The sequence below is a fragment of the Grus americana genome, chromosome 14, assembly GCF_028858705.1.
Source record: "Grus americana isolate bGruAme1 chromosome 14, bGruAme1.mat, whole genome shotgun sequence".
Lineage (NCBI taxonomy): Eukaryota > Metazoa > Chordata > Aves > Gruiformes > Gruidae > Grus > Grus americana.
The window spans coordinates 9421635-9435321 of record NC_072865.1 but is presented as its reverse complement, the minus strand read 5'-3'; the positions used below and the strand labels follow the sequence as shown (position 1 = coordinate 9435321).

The 13687-nt window shown below is 39.1% G+C and overlaps 1 protein-coding gene across 9 annotated transcripts in view; it reads left to right on the top strand.

Annotated features, from left to right (window-relative positions):
* The window catches only part of EBF1 (EBF transcription factor 1), a 283451-nt gene that overhangs the window by 249500 nt on the left and 20264 nt on the right, over positions 1–13687 (top strand). The gene's annotated exons all lie outside the window — the stretch shown is intronic.

Sequence of the window (13687 nt, the reverse complement as noted above, 5' to 3'; positions counted from 1 at the left end):
TATTTTGGAACCTGAGCAGCTTACTCATAGAAGAATGATGCTTCTTGGTTTTGGTACTTGCCATTATAATTTTGAGAATTTTGCCATTGATAAAATCAAGTTATTTGGATCTTCAGGGAATGTGTGTCCACTGCGGCTGCACCATGTATTGGTTTAAGGTAACAATGATTATATACTGCTTTATTGCTGAAATAATTAGAACAATATGTAGTGAAGTGATTTGATGTTCCTTTCCATCAAAATTAGTGGGAGGTGGTTTGTTTTTTATATATTTCTGTCAAGTAAAAGCTGAGGAAGAAACAGAATAGTTCACATGGGCTTCTAGTACTTCTGTCTTCTACTGTGAAAATGCTGTCTGGGTCTGCACTCACATCTGTTCTTGCTACCTTACCATGCTGTACTTTCTCTGGCAAGAATTTGCGGTGAGTTTTGTGATATACTGAAGAAAGAGGTGAGGTATTTGAAAAAGTGTTGCTCTTTGCCACAGAAATACTGAGCAATAGCGTGCATGGGCTGGAGTCACTGTATGTGACCAGCTGCCACCATGTGTTGTATCTGCTCTAGTATCATGGCTGTTAGTGAGTTGGGCAGTCAAATAGGCTAGGTGAGCGTATTTGAAGAACACCGCCTTTGATTTATGGAAAGGAAGATGTGAATTTGCAGACCTGAGACATAGAATAAATTGGGCTTTGATGCCTCAGGCCAGATCCCTCAAATAATTCACGTCCAGTATAGCCTTCGCGACTGGGTGAATCTTGTGAGCTTTCTTCCGTAGCTTCCTGAGCTGTAAGTAGGGTTTCATCAGGGATTGTTGCGGGCTTTGATTAGTTAAATTTCTAAAATGTTTCAGAGGTGACAAGAATTAATGAATGTTGTATCTTGTTTTGCTTCTTGACAGAAATGAAATTCAATATGTGATTTTTTTACAGGCTTGTTAAGACTTTTATCTTTGCCTAGGAAGGCTGTATGCTGTGGTTTCAGGGTCAATGATGCGTTGTCCTTCCCTCTTACCACCAGAGAAACATGCTGTCCTGGAGAGTTACATTTTACATTGGCTCTGTTCACCCTCTACAAGCTGTCCCTTTCTCTGACTTCTGGACAGATTTGCAGCAGGACACAGCTTTCATAGGTTGTCAAATTTCTCTTCAGAGGTACAACCCTTTCCAAAGAAAGAGAGCATCCTTCTGTAGGGGCTTTTGCATCTGTATCATGCTTCTGCTGCCAAATATACATGTGGAGAAAAATTGTTTCTTAGAAAATAAGAGATCAGTCTTCATTATGCACCAGGCATTTGCAAGGCCAACAGAAATAATGCAAAATTTCCCTGAACCCAATGTTCCAGCTGACCTATAGATGGCCATGGCTTTCCTCTAAATGAGGAAATTCAAGTAAAAGATGACCAGGCAATTCCAAATTGGGTTATGCAGCTGGGGGTTGTAGTGCATCACCAACTTCCACAGGTACTGGGCTCCATTTCTGACACCCGTGGCATTGAAGGGGTCCCCCGCAATGCTCTTTTGTGCTGTCATGGGAATGCAGCCATCAGGCTGAGCACCCTTCTCTTCTGCATTTTGATGGAGACTGTTACCACACTGATGACCACATGTTCCTGCAATTTAGTTTCATGGGACATAAAATAGGCAGAAGAAAGCTCCATCTAGCTCCATATCCTGACTCCAATATTTAGCAGGTATTTATAGATAGGGTGTGAGAATGAGGGTTAGTATGGAGTCATCTGTCCCCTCATACACCTTCTTGGCTTAATGTGTGTGGTCTGAGTATCTTTTCAAGCTGGTTTTTCAAATCTTTAAATCAAGTGAAATTGTGGTTATGTATGCAGAGGTATGATGTGATGGCCTAAAAAAAAAAAAGTTACAGCTTAAGGACTGAACAAACTTAGTGAAGAAACTAGTATCACTATGCAAGGTTAGAGGGAAACAGGACAAAAAGGACCTTTTTGTCTTTGGGTAGTTCCTTCTGTGCAAGCTTGAAGGTTGGACCTCAAGTTCAAGATTCATTAATATGCCACACACAGAGGCTGAATGCAGCAGGGGTTGGCACATGTCGACTTCTGTACTTGAGGCACTGATGGTTCAATTCCCAGCATCGCTTGCTGGCTCCAGGATCAAAATCAAGGACGCAGTGAGTCTCTGTGCTGGGTGAGCACTGCACAGCGCTCTTCCCCATGTCATTAAACCAGGAAGGGCTTTGGCAATATTCCACTGTAGACAATTCTCAGTGGCTACTTAGAAGAGAGTTGGAAGCCATATGGCTTCCACAGTGGAACCACAGGCAGAGAGGGCAAATGTATGAGAGAGACAGAGTGAGACAGCAGAGAGGAGAGCAGTGCTCAAAGCTTTCAGTATCCTTTCCTCCATTTTCCCCATTGTCCTGCCAGTGCATCATCACTTTCTGTTCATTAAAAAGCTTGCACTTATGCATTAAATAAATAAAACAAAACACATTTCTATAATTGCTGGCAGGGCTTGTGGCCATTATTCCATTGAAACATTACTGATTAATTAGAGATCTTTCAAGAAACAGAAATGGTTATAATGTTTGTGTCCGTAAGGGCATGCAGTCCTTCCCATGGACCAACAAGAGCATTCTGCTGTGTGACTTATCCCTGCAGTCAAGGAAAACTGTTGAGGCCATCAAGTGGGTCTTAGCATGTGCTCTTCCCCCCAGAGCTGAGGAGTTAACAGCTCTATCTGTGTCAAGAGGCATTTCTAAAACCATTGAGGCTATTTGAGAAGTTTGATCTCTGCTTGTGTAGAACCAGTATTTTCAGAAGTGCTCAGTGTTCATGCTTGGGATGAATATTCTTAAATGTTCCAGCTATCTGCTAGAAGTAGGCAAAGAAAAAAGCCAGGTTTTGCAGTTTTTTCTGTCTCTCAGTGCCCCAGTAGCCAAATTCCAGTGGAGAATGTCCTCCTGTCCTGGTTTTGCCAGAGACAGAGTTAATTTTCTTTCTAGTAGCTGGTATATTGCTGTGTTTGGATTTAGTATGAGAGTAATGTTGATAACACACTGATGGTTTTACTTGTTGCTAGGTAGTTGTAGGGTCTACACTAAGTCAAGGACTTTGACTTGGGGTCTTTGGACTTCTAGACTGACAGTTGATGTAGAGATGTGTTTAAAGTAGAAATGCAATATATAGTTTGTGGAGAAAAAGGAGTGGGAGCTGATGTTTGCAGCTGGGCTGCGGAGCCAGCTATGGGCCAGAGTCCTGTTCCCTTCTTGTACAGAGCAGGTCAGGGAAAGCAGCCAGTGTAGGGCTGTCACTAGCAGATGTGCATGTCTGTACACACGCACAAACACATGCACCAAGAGGAGAGGCAGGCAGTACAGAGGTGGTGGGATTAGCACGCAAAGCTTGGAGTGAGATCAAGTACCAGGAGTGTGCTGGGCAGTATAGTCTTTCCTTTCTAATACAGACAGGAGGCAGATCAGAGGAAACAAGAGATCTCTGGGGAGAAGTGAAAAGAAATACCATGATGCTAATGTTAAGGAATTGTATCATTGTCCTGTAGGAGCAGTTTGTAGAAAGCCTGCCCGTGGAGCTGGGATATAAGCCTGCACGTGTGTGTGCAGTTCCCCTGTCTCATGTGTTTGCATATATGCACACCAATGCGCACGTGTTGGTTCTTGCATACATAACTGCAGTGGAAATCACTGAAGAGTTCAGATCACAACAACATGTTGAGTCTGTTGAGGTTCATTTATGTAACCACCCTACAATCCTTAAAATAAATCCCTGGCAGATATGTTGCGATTCTGCAATTTTGTTAAAACTCCACAGCTATAGCTGTAAACCAGTTTCAACTGTGAACTAGATTTGAAACACATCCATTCTAAATCATTTAATAACAATGATTCCTCTTTATATGCAATTTCCTAAAATTTATTTGCCATTTTCACCACTCTTACAACTCATCACTTGTATTTAAATTAAGTGCAAGATTGTTCAATCTGTGTTTGGGAAGCAAGTCATCGCATGGACCCCCTTCATGGTCTGATGTCCTCTCCCTCCCAGTCTGTTGCTTAAATGCTCTCTCTAGGAGACCCCTTATCCCTCTTGAAAGGGATCTTTACTTCTGGTTTCTCTTCATGTAGATGAAAGTGGAGCCTCTCTCTCCAGCACACAGGGTCCTCCCTGCCAAGCAGAGAGCACATGGAACCAGGGTCCACCTTCCCTTCAGCTCCTTTTCTCTGGCTGTCATTAGACCCACCCTCCACCCTAAGATATATCCCACCTCCTTGTTTAGTTTAGGACACTAATAGAAGACAGGTGGTTATTAGGAAACAATGGCTGGCAAAAGCAGTTGTCTTTTTCCATATGAAATCGCCCTGGTCTGCCCTTTATCCATTGTGACATGGATATTGTTTATATTGCAAATAAAGGTTGTCTCTAAATGTGGGTGGTTGGCCCAGGCTTGCTAGCAGAGGTTAAAATAGCAATGAAGACAAGGCTACTAAGGTTTGCTGCTTCAGATAGACCCAGTGGAAATTCCAGAATGGGTCTCCGTATAACTCAGGTTACTGTATTTTAACCGAAGTTAATCTTTTTTGGCTAAGAAAACACTTTTTTTTTTTTTTCTGACCCAGTGTAACAAGAGGTTGTTAGAAAACTTTTACACTAAGTATGGGCAGGAAGGAGGAGCATGTAAAGAGATGTTGGAGTTCATCTGTATAGCAAGGAGGGCCTGAGGTGTGCTTGGCAGTTTCTACACTGTGCTGTAAAATTTACAGGAATGTGAGACCAGAGTTAAGATTGGTATTGAACCCTTAACAGTTGGAGTTTTTTAGTTTCCTAGCAATTTTGGCATTTAGTTGGTTGAGGGGCTTGTTTGTGTTTTCTGGGTTTGGTTTTCAGTTTATCCTATTAAAAATATTCAGGGAGAGAGTTTCAAAGCTATTGAGAAGACAACCAAGATGCCTGGGGCTACTGTGAAAGTCTCACCCTTATGGGGTGGTGCACGTCAGAGGCACGTCTGGGAATGTGCAAAGAGTCCGAAACGCGAGCGAGCCGAGAGACAGAGCCGCGCTGCTGGCTGAAGGGCAGAGGCACATACAAATGGCTGGCGAGCAGCCCTTTCCTTCCCAAAGGTCAACAGCGTGCATGCACATTTCAGTGAGTTTTCTTTATAAGTGGGTCAGCATTTACTCAGCAAATGATTAGAGCAGATGGTGTAATTTAGAATCTATGACAAAACTTTTAATAGATCAGGGCTAACACGATGACAAGGAGCTCTGCGCCATTCTCCATTCCTGATTTCTGCTTTGCCTTGGGGTAAAAATCATGCCTGGGATTGGGTTTTCTAGTCTGCACATTCCAGCTGAGCAACTCGAACCACTTGTTTGAACATCCTATAAGAGGGATCCCCGCGTTTCTCTATTCCTGTATCCTTATTGTTATTGTTTTTAAATACAACAATTAACTGAGGGTGGCGGGAAGATACCAAACAGATAAACACGGTCCCTTCAAGGAGCAGAGCTTTTGAAGGAAAAAGCCACAGTTTGAAGAAAGTAACAAAGGCTGCATTTGTGTATTTTGCTCCGTGGAGCTGAAAATATCTAGTAAATTGATCCCGTGGGAGTAATAAATACACATTACTTTATCTTGTACTTCATGTCCTATACCCCTGAGCCTTGATAGAACAACACCACTTAATAGACTTAAAAAAAGAGTAATTACAGTCATTGGTTGTGTGATATTTCAGCCCTTCCAGCCCTGCCTGACCTTCTAATTTAGCTCACCGTGTCTAACTAATGCATTTATATTCATCTTTTATGAAGCATGTGTAGTACAAAATTGACTTTGCAGCCTTTAGCAAGCTGTCTTACCAGGTTTAGGATCTGGTTAGTACAGCGTACTGTATAGCATATGTACATTTACAGCAGAATCTTACATGCATATGGTTCCGATCAACTCTTACTTTTTATCCTTTTGGAAATAAAATAAAAAATATTTATTCCATTTCATCCTCCCCTCCCCTTTTTAAAGCTTTTATTCATTGCGGCATTATTTACAGCTAAACATGCAGGCAGAAAGATGCAAGCATTTTTAAAATGATTACCACTAATGTTTCTACTTGTCAGAAGTGCTTAAATTTTCCTGCACTTTGTCTAAAAACTTAGCACTTTTACCTTTTAAGAATTACAAATGTATAAGATCTTACCAAGCTGATTTACAAACACAGCTGACAGTTTATGATGAATGATGTTGCAAAATGTACAATATGTTTCTCTGTCATTTCTATGCATGTATATATTAAGACGAAGATTAAGAAGAGAGAGAAGCCTCCTCTGAACGAAACCCTTGAGTTAGAGAGCACACGCACAAATCTCTCTCCTGCGTTTCCTCATAACTTCCTGCTCACTTCACTCATCCCGTAGAGCACAATTGTTCTCTGTGCATTTTCTCCCACCATATGGTATCCTCATTACCATACACTAAGGGTCCATATGGGGAACTTGTGAAGTGAACTGTATTCATTTTAACTGCCAGATGAGCAGCCTTTTGCTTTGCAAGCTTAGCTTAAGTCATCTGCTGTCTTTATGTTGTTATGGCAACACAGCGCCAATAAAAAATTCTAATCTACTGTAAGTGTCTGGGATCACAGTATTTTAAATGCTTGCCGTAACTGTCCTCTAAGTGAAGATGCTTGTTCTTTTAGTATGACAAAGGGTTATTGTCAACTCCAGCAGGTGGCAGTAAAGAAATTGTTTCTTTTTTTTTTAACCTTTTTTTAAAAAAAATTATTTTCCTTTTTCCCCATCTCCCCCCCCACCTCAAAAAGTCATAGAATTACACAACATGGTGAGTCCTCTACATTTCGTAGGATTTCTGACGCTGAGGTTGGAATTGCAGGCGATGCTTTTACGTTGCAACTCAAATACTAAAGGCAGTAAAGCATGAAACTGTGGTGGCAGCTCAGGCACTTTACCGACAGAGACCCAGGCTCAAGTACCACTTCACCGGGATTCTGAAGCCTCCGTAAGCACACAGCTAGTTCAGTGCTGGAGCTGGTTTTCAGCTGTGTTTTCAAACTCCTGATTCAAACGCTGAGCTAATTAAGAATATCTTGTAATAATGGAAGTAGGCAGCAGCATCCTTAAATATAAATCATTTTCACCTCCGCAGGCCACCTGATATGTTGCATCTCTGTCTCTCTGTCTGTATTGAAAGTGAATGTTTGTAGTCTCAGTTCATCAGTTCACATTAGCCTCATGCTGAATATTTAAACACAGAACAATTTGAACACACCATGAAGAGAGACAGTGACTGCACTTTCACTTGGAACAGCAAGAGCTCATCTAATAATAATTTAGTAAATCAGCCATTTAGTGGCTCAGTTGTACACTGTATTGTGCCAAATAATATTCAGTTCAACTGTATGCTGGTGAAATTGAAATTCAGACTCTAGTCACGTGGCACTTTTTTGCTCAATGGAGAGATGAAATGGAAAATCACCCTCCCAATAGACTGTTTGAGTGTAGTGATTTATCAAAAATATAGCAGAGTGACAATATAAACAGGATTTGGTTCTATGTGTTACAATCTATTCTAATTAGGCTTTTCTTATTGTAGTTTCATCTGCACAGATTATTTGATAATTTAGGATTTCATCTTCGACTTATTTTAGATATGAGCAGAGAGCAGATACGTGTAGTTACAGTCCTTTAAGGCCCAGCCCTGTGGGAAGTGTGGTGAGACCTTCATTGCCCCATCTCGAGCCCTGGCTCGCAGGGAGCACCATGCCCTTCGGAGCAACGGGGAAACGCAGCTGCTGCCTTTCCTCTGCGTGAAGCGCCACGTACGTTCCCTCGTAGCATGAAAGCAATATCAGATTAATTTCTTTTCCCTGTTTAAGGCTATCAGGATTTGTAGGGAGTGGTAATATATTAGACTAAAATAAAATAAAATTGGAAAAAACTAGACAAGCTTCTGGGCGCACAAACCTTGCTTCCTGCGTGCTGACTGTACCTTTTCTCGCCTGTATCAGTGGGTCTAATGAAAGATATTGCCTCACCCTAAAAAACTTGCCTTGGTTGTAACCATAGAGCGTTGTGACTTCAGCCGAGCAGCTACGCTTTAAGGCTGTCTCTGATGAAGATGAGGGAGAGAGAATATTTTCCTAGAAAGTATGTTGTGAAGTTTAATTTGTTCCCATTAAAGTGGTGCTTTGAGATCTTTGAATGCAGGACATTGCAGAAGCGTGAAGTAATGTCTATAATCTCACCTACAGTTTCCATTTCTAGCCTAGTTTTAGGTGTTATGCAGTGGTTTACATGGTGATGTAAAATATGATTGCCGTGTATTTCTCACAATTGAGCAGCAGAAAAAGCATCCTCCTAACCATCATGATGCCATTTAGCAGAGTGTGCTGGAAGCAATAGGATGCCTGTTGCCGTAATTCTTCTAAGAAATACAGAGCTTCACAATCTATACTCGACTGCTGACACTTGAAAACTCAAACATTTTGGTAAAATGAATCAAGCAGTAATGTTTCTTTTATGAGATCTCCTCACGGGAAGGGAAGGTTTGGCACCATTTGGAGATCAGGCTCAGTGATCCATCATAGCAGAGTCAGCTGTCCTGGCGCGTCTCATAGGTCACTCGATCGAACTGGTGGCTCTTACAACTATATTATTGCTTATGGAACAGTAATTGAGGCACCATGGTTAAAAATTACCTGGTCTAATAGGCAGTGAACAATTTGCACTCAATACAATTATAAGCCAAATCATTCATTTCATAACACTTGGACTAATTTATTTGTTGACCTTTTAATGTCCATAGCTCTTCAGTAGTATTAACTGCAACTCAGACAAAATCTCTTGTTCATTTTACTTTCATTGATTTTTTTTTTCCATTGAGGCAATAACAGCTGTTTGAGTACAACCTTTTCTTTCTGTTGTAAAAGTCAATCACGTAACTTATGTTGATATAACTCAACTGGACTGAAATGTCCTCTAAGTACAATAGCATGCAATCTCATGCTACTTGTATAAACAGGGATATGCATTTTGGATTTATTTTAAAGAATGTTTTGGAATATATTTGTGACTGTAGATGACAAATGATATGCTTGCTGAGAGGAGAATGAAAACAAAACACAGGAGCATTTTTTAAAGCAGTGCCACATATATGTAATACATTTTTTGGTTCATATATTATGGGAGATCTAAGATACAGAAATTTTGGAATTTGTTAATTTTGTTCTTTAGGATGAGCTAAGTGTCTTTACTATTAATGCTATATTCATAATTTCATCTGGACACAGCATCTTGTCTGTTGAAATCCTCACATTTTGCAGAATAGAGGCACTTAATTTTTCCAAATGTGAGCTTCTGACAAATAAAATGTGTGTAAAAGTGTTTTTTAATAAATAGGAAAGAAATAATGCTAATATTTTGATAATCTGACTTTTCTTTCATTTTTTCAGCTTTAAACTAGTATGAGAGCTAAGAGTTTGTGATGATCAAAAAGTTGCTTAAATATTGATGTATTTTGAAAAATCAGTGGCAAGTTTTGAAGCACTTCCACAAAACGTGTTGTTGTAGTGACAAAGGTGATCTTTTCCCTCACTGCCAAAAAAGGCGCCCTAGATTGTGTAAAATGGTGCACCTGCTTTTATATCGTGGAGATGTACACAGAAAGATATTCTTAGCTCTGTAAAATGTTGGATAAATTTAATTTCTTAAATACATGAGTTTTCGATATTTATACTTGCTTTGGATAATTTCATCCAAATTTTTAAGGTTGTAAATTAAAAATAATAGTATCAGGAACAAAATATCTTTTTTTTTCTGATAAGAAAGTTCAAATTTTTTTAGAATAAATGCTCAGAGGCACTTCACTGAAGTAGTCTTTCTGAGCCAAAGCCTCTTTGTACAATAAAATACTGTAAGTCCTTTGAACACATAGTTATAAAATATAATTGTTACACATTTGGCATTTTATGCTTCCCTAGAAATTACCGCTTGGTATCTACACCTAATCTATGGTCTGTCTTTTCATTTCAATTGGGTCTGAAGTGGTCCTTCGTTGTAATGAGAATACCCCTTTCAAGAGACTTCTTTTAATTATACCGATGATAAAATGTAAGTGAAAGTAGTCATTTGTAGGGGTTATGACTGAGCAGTGTTTTAACTGTAATACTAAAACCTACCAACGTTATTCCAGTCTCTATTTCAACATTTTTATGCACTCACTCTCCACAGAACATAGTGGAATATCGTTGTAGGTCAGAATTTCAATGCATCTGATTTTTCAGTTTTCCTCCTGCCATTAAAAGTAACCTGAACTCTCAATTTCTAACTACTAGCACTTCCTACCTGAAGTGTACAATCCAGAAAAGGTGATGGTTTCACAGATCTTAATGGTATGCCTGATGGTATTTCTTTGGTTTTGGTTTATTGAGTTTTTTCCCCTTCATTAAAAGAAAATGTGGGTGGGTCTTTAATTGCATGTAAGTGAACACTTTTTTTTTTTACAGAAAATAGCTAGTTTGGCATAATTAGATATTTATATGGGTAAATGCATTAATAAAGACCAACTCTGAAAATTAAATGGACAAAACACATATGTGCATTTTGTATTTTAATTGCTACGTAGCTCTGCTGATTTAACTCAGCATTCTTGCCTTGCAATACCAAACATAGCTATATATCTCTATAAATTTAAATGCAGTCAAGTGAGATATGCTGCCCAATACATTCAACATTTGACCTAATGAGACAACAATTTAAAAGTGATACAACTGACCTGTGTTTGGAAAATCTTTGTATATACAAATGGTAGAAAATAGATATCAACCTGTCTATTTGCCAAGTAAAATGTTTTTCACTCTTACAAATACATAATTGGATATCTACATTATGCCACACAGAATCACAAGCCACATTTAATCTTTTTTTTGATCTCCAGTATTCCAGGAAATTTTTCTAATAGGCACATTAACATGATCTGCAGAATAAAGCTTCTAAAGGAGCCTGTGCATTATCTTTGAATGGCAGTCTCAGAATTTAGTGTCTCTGTTTTCCAAATTCTTTTTAAGTTTACTTAAGTTCAGACCCTTCAAATAATTCAAAACATTCTTCTTCTTCCATAAGGGGACTTTGACAACTTTCCAAAAATATATAGGTATAAAATGGTCAGGAGAAGACTTTGAGTAATAACTCTTTTTTTTTTTCTTTTTTCTTGCAACTCTAATCTGCAGCTGTTTTCAAGAAACAGAAGTGTTAATACTATAAACAGCAGAGGAAGAACTATCAGAAAATCTTATATATGCAAAGCAAAAAAAAAATTAAAAAAAATCCCCATATATAAAAGCTCATTAATCTCAATAATGAACATCTGCTTCAAAGTAGTGTAGGTGCTGGTCCAAATAGGTTGGGGTAAATTTTCGAAAAGAAATGCCTGAGGTTCCTCTCTGAGATTGCTTTGTACATGGCTCTTTGTATATTTTGCCCAGGGACTGAAGGTAGCTGTGGCACATGCGGAAAATTTGGAGTGCAAAATGTGCTTTTAGGTCATTGTGGCAAACCTTTAGGTCAGATAGAAGAAAAGAATCTAATGTTATAATTTGTTTGTTTGTATGTTCATGGATAAATCAGGAATCATCTTTTTGTTGTCTAGATAGATGGGGATAAGTATGAGTTACTGTAAACTGGTGGGATGGAGGAATTTCTGTAAAGGAAGTTGGTGAAGAATTTTTTTTAGCCATTTAATGGAGTTTATGTGGATTTATCCATTCATGATCTAGTTTGTATATCTCATTTATTTTGTCTTCTAATGATTCACTGCATCTGACAAACTGATTGTAGTATGAAAGATGGGATTGCATAACAAAGGAAAAGTATGTGCAGAAGAACTGGTCTTTACATGCTGGGATAAATACTGTAGCCTTTTGTTCAGCATGAAAAATGTGTTTCCTTTCGTGATCTCTATGTTTCAGACTGAAGGGATCTGTCCTTAGATCTTCACAGTGTGACCTTGCAAGATAACCTGTGGGAAATGCTGTAGAAGATGCCAGAGAATTACCGTAGTGTTGATTTCTTAATGACAGTGTTAGTGAGTCCCAAATATGACTGACATCTACTAGCTCCCAGTTGATGTGTTGTAGGACGTGAATGGATATGAGTACCAGGTAGTAGTATGTACTAGCCCTGCGCTGTCTGCATGGAAGGTAGATTGGCCTCATGAGTTAAAATTTGACAACTCCAAAGGGTTCCTGCAGGTAGCTATAAATGCCTTTTTCTGGTAAACTTAGGGGTCTGGGGCAAGACATACTGTAAACATACTTAGGAGAATCAAGGTCCTACAGCTACCTGAGGGACATAGGTATGAGTCACGTAACCCCTGTTGGATAAAGTCCCTAAAAAGAGGTGATTTAAGGACCGGCAGAGTAATTTTAGTTCTGCATATCTGCTTTCACATACCCACTCATCTCCCTTGGACTTAGAGACCTAACATGAGCAGAGAACTCCAGCGCTTTTAGCTACAAACCCATCCAAATTACTTGCCAGATGCTTCAGTTGATGATAATATGGTGGGAGCATCCAGACTCTCAAATGTCAGTTTATTCAAAGAGTTATTCCAATGCAACTATATTAATGCTAGTTTATTCCATGCTACTGTGTATCTAGATGAAGTACGCATCTGTGCTAGCTACTAATTCCTTTGCCATTGTTATGTGCCCATCGTTCATGGAAATGAAGACCAGCAGCATGACTGGTGTGGATTAAAAAAGGAGGCTGATACCTTTTCTTAGTATCCAAGTACACAATTTTAACAGGAGGATAATAGGGATTAGATGGGAGACTTGCAAGGACAGACTTACAGGTGATCATCATAATTTTGTTCCTTCTTTTGTCAGCGGTATTTGCAATGGAGACTGTTTGAATAGGGTGTGTTTTCCCTATTGCTATGCATTTATCACCTTTGTGGTTAAGAGGTGCTTTAATCATTGATTTTCAATGTTTATGGCTAGATGCCTGCTTGCATTTGCACTTCAGTGTTTGTTCTTTCTGCTGCCTCATATAGGCTTTCTATATTTTATTTATAAGGTTGGCTCATTGTGGAGCAGGTGGTAAGGTCATGCATGACTGTTTTTAGTGCTGTAGATTTAGGCTGTGATTTTCAGTTTGGGTGGAGGCTGATGAGACTACAATGGCTTGGAAAAGCTAAGGTTCTAGCTCCCACTGTAGACTTATTTCCTGGAAATTGCCATTGAAATTCAGTGACAGGAATTCAGTGCACTTCCATCCTATAGGCAGCGGTAAGCAGAAGCTTTTTTTTTTTTTTTTAACCTGTCAAGTGAAGCATGTTGTCTTTATCTCTCATTTTGTCTTCCTGTGTTTGTAATATCTATATGGTGTTTACTTCGTCAGTATGATTCAATTATAATATATGGAAACATTTCAGTTGTTTGTTTGGTAGAGAAGTTTGCATCTTTGTGTGAGTACAAATATCTTTTTAGTGAAATGGCACTGTTATTTTATACTTCCCATTAGGCTGGCATAGTTCCCTCCGTTTTACAGTAAATGGAGGATCTTTACATTTTGAATGGCTTTTATAAGTCTTTATAAAACTATAATTGCTGAAAATGATACAATAATGTAGTGCTCAGTGTAGATGTGGAGAGGTGGGAGGTTCTGGACAGGCTGAAACTCTTGT